A 2,796-nucleotide genomic window follows, 5' to 3' on the forward strand; every position below is an offset into this window, starting at 1 on the left:
TTGTCAAAATTGTCAAAATTGTCAAAATTGTCAAAATTGTCAAAATTGATAAAATTGTTAAAATTGTCAAAATTGTCCAAATTGTCAAAATTGTCAAAATTGTCAAAATCGTCAAAATTGTCAAAATTGTCAAAATTGTCAAACGTGTCAAAATTGTTAAAATTGTCAAAATTGTCAATATTGTCAAAATTGTCAAAATTGTCAAAATTGTCAAAATTGTCAAAATTGTCAAAATTGTCAAAATTGTCAAAATTGTCAAAATTGTCAAAATTGTCAAAATTGTCAAAATTGTCAAAATTGTCAAAATTGTCAAAATTGTCAAAATTGTCAAAATTGTCAAAATTGTCAAAATTGTCAAAATTGTCAAAATTGTCAAAATTGTCAAAATTGTCAAAATTGTCAAAATTGTCAAAATTGTCAAAATTGTCAAAATTGTCAAAATTGTCAAAATTGTCAAAATTGTCAAAATTGTCAAAATTGTCAAATTGTCAAAATTGTCAAAATTGTCAAAATTGTCAAAATTGTCAAAATTGTCAAAATTGTCAGAATTTTCAAAATTGTCAAAATTGTCAAAATTGTCTAAATTGTCAAAATTGTCAAAATTGTCAAAATTGTCAAAATTGTCAAAATTGTCAAAATTGTCAAAATTGTCAAAATTGTCAAAATTGTCAAAATGGTCAAAATTGACAAAATTGACAAAATTGACAAAATTGACAAAATTGACAAAATTGACAAAATTGACCAAATTGACAAAATTGACAAAATTGACAAAATTGACAAAATTGACAAAATTGACAAAATTGGCAAAATTGACAAAATTGACAAAATTAACAAAATTGACAAAATTGACAAAATTGACAACATTGACAACATTGACAAAATTGACAAAATGACAAAATTGACAAAATTGACAAAATTGACAAAATTGACAAAATTGACAAAATTGAGAAAATTGACAAAATTGACAAAATTGACAAAATTGACAAAATTGACAAAATTGACAAAATTGACAAAATTGACAAAATTGACAAAATTGACAAAATTGACAAAATTGACAAAATTGACAAAATTGACAAAATTGACAAAATTGACAAAATTGACAAAATTGACAAAATTGACAAAATTGACAAAATTGACAAAATTGACAAAATTGACAAAATTGACAAAATTGACAAAATTGACAAAATTGACAAAATTGACAAAATTGACAAAATTGACAAAATTGACAAAATTGACAAAATTGACAAAATTGACAAAATTGACAAAATTGACAAAATTGACAAAATTGACAAAATTGACAAAATTGACAAAATTGACAAAATTGACAAAATTGACAAAATTGACAAAATTGACAAAATTGACAAAATTGACAAAATTGACAAAATTGACCAAATTGACAAAATTGTCAAAATTGTCAAAATTGTCAAAATTGTCAAAATTGTCAAAATTGTCAAAATTGTCAAAATTGTCAAAATTGTCAAAATTGTCAAAATTGTCAAAATTGTCAAAATTGTCAAAATTGTCAAAATTGTCAAAATTGTCAAAATTGTCAAAATTGTCAAAATTGTCAAAATTGTCAAAATTGTCAAAATTGTCAAAATTGTCAAAATTGTCAAAATTGTCAAAATTGTCAAAATTGTCAAAATTGTCAAAATTGTCAAAATTGTCAAAATTGTCAAAATTGTCAAAATTGTCAAAATTGTCAAAATTGTCAAAATGGTCAAAATTGTCAAAATTGTCAAAATTGTCAAAATTGTCAAAATTGTCAAAATTGTCAAAATTGTCAAAATTGTCAAAATTGTCAAAATTGTCAAAATTGTCAAAATTGTCAAAATTGTCAAAATTGTCAAAATTGTCAAAATTGTCAAAATTGTCAAAATTGTCAAAATTGTCAAAATTGTCAAAATTGTCAAAATTGTCAAAATTGTCAAAATTGTCAAAATTGTTAAAATTGTCAAAATTTTCAAAATTGTCAAAATTGTCAAAATTGTCAAAATTGTCAAAATTGTCAAAATTGTCAAAATTGTCAAAATTGTCAAACTTGTGAAAATAGACATAATTGTGAAAATTGTCAAAATTGTCAAAATTGTTAAAATTTTCAAATTGTCAAAATTTTCTTAACATTAGAATATATCACAAAAATGACAGAATTTACTGAAACACTGGATTTTTTTTTAATATTCATTATCATTCTCGTCTTAGTTCAATTTTGTTTATAATTTTTTTTTTCAAGAAGAAAACTTGTTTATTTTTCTTATTAATATCTTCTAGCTCAGAAGCCATTTTTCATAATGTCCACTCAAGTCACAAACCAACCGATTTTAACTGTCCGAAAATTGAGCGTTCTAATCTGACTTCATTCATCTACACAAAAACCTAAGAAGATATGTAGCTATTCAACAGATGAATCGAATGGACAGAACGCTCATAAACATCCATTAGCTGGACAAGCTGAGCAAAATATAGTAGCTCCAAGATAGGGAATTTTTGCTCTGCCCCGATAATTAATCACTAATGAGTACAATTAGCCAAAAGTCCCTTTGGTTCTGAGTGCCATTAGTTTTTTTTCTGTCTCCACAACGTTGTCACCATTTGCTTTAGTCAACAAGCGCAAATAGCTGTTATTCAATAATGGGAGGAACCGGAAGTGAGGAAAACATGAGCAAAATGGAAGTTCCTGATGTGTCTTCGTCGCACGCTTTTATAATCTGATTTGGCATCCATCTCCGGAAACCTGATAAACCCCTATTAAGGGGTCGGACTGTCATATTCATGTCTGTCCCTGTCATGCGACGA

The sequence above is a fragment of the Uranotaenia lowii genome, chromosome 1 (assembly GCF_029784155.1).
Source record: "Uranotaenia lowii strain MFRU-FL chromosome 1, ASM2978415v1, whole genome shotgun sequence".
Taxonomy (NCBI): Eukaryota; Metazoa; Arthropoda; class Insecta; order Diptera; family Culicidae; genus Uranotaenia; species Uranotaenia lowii.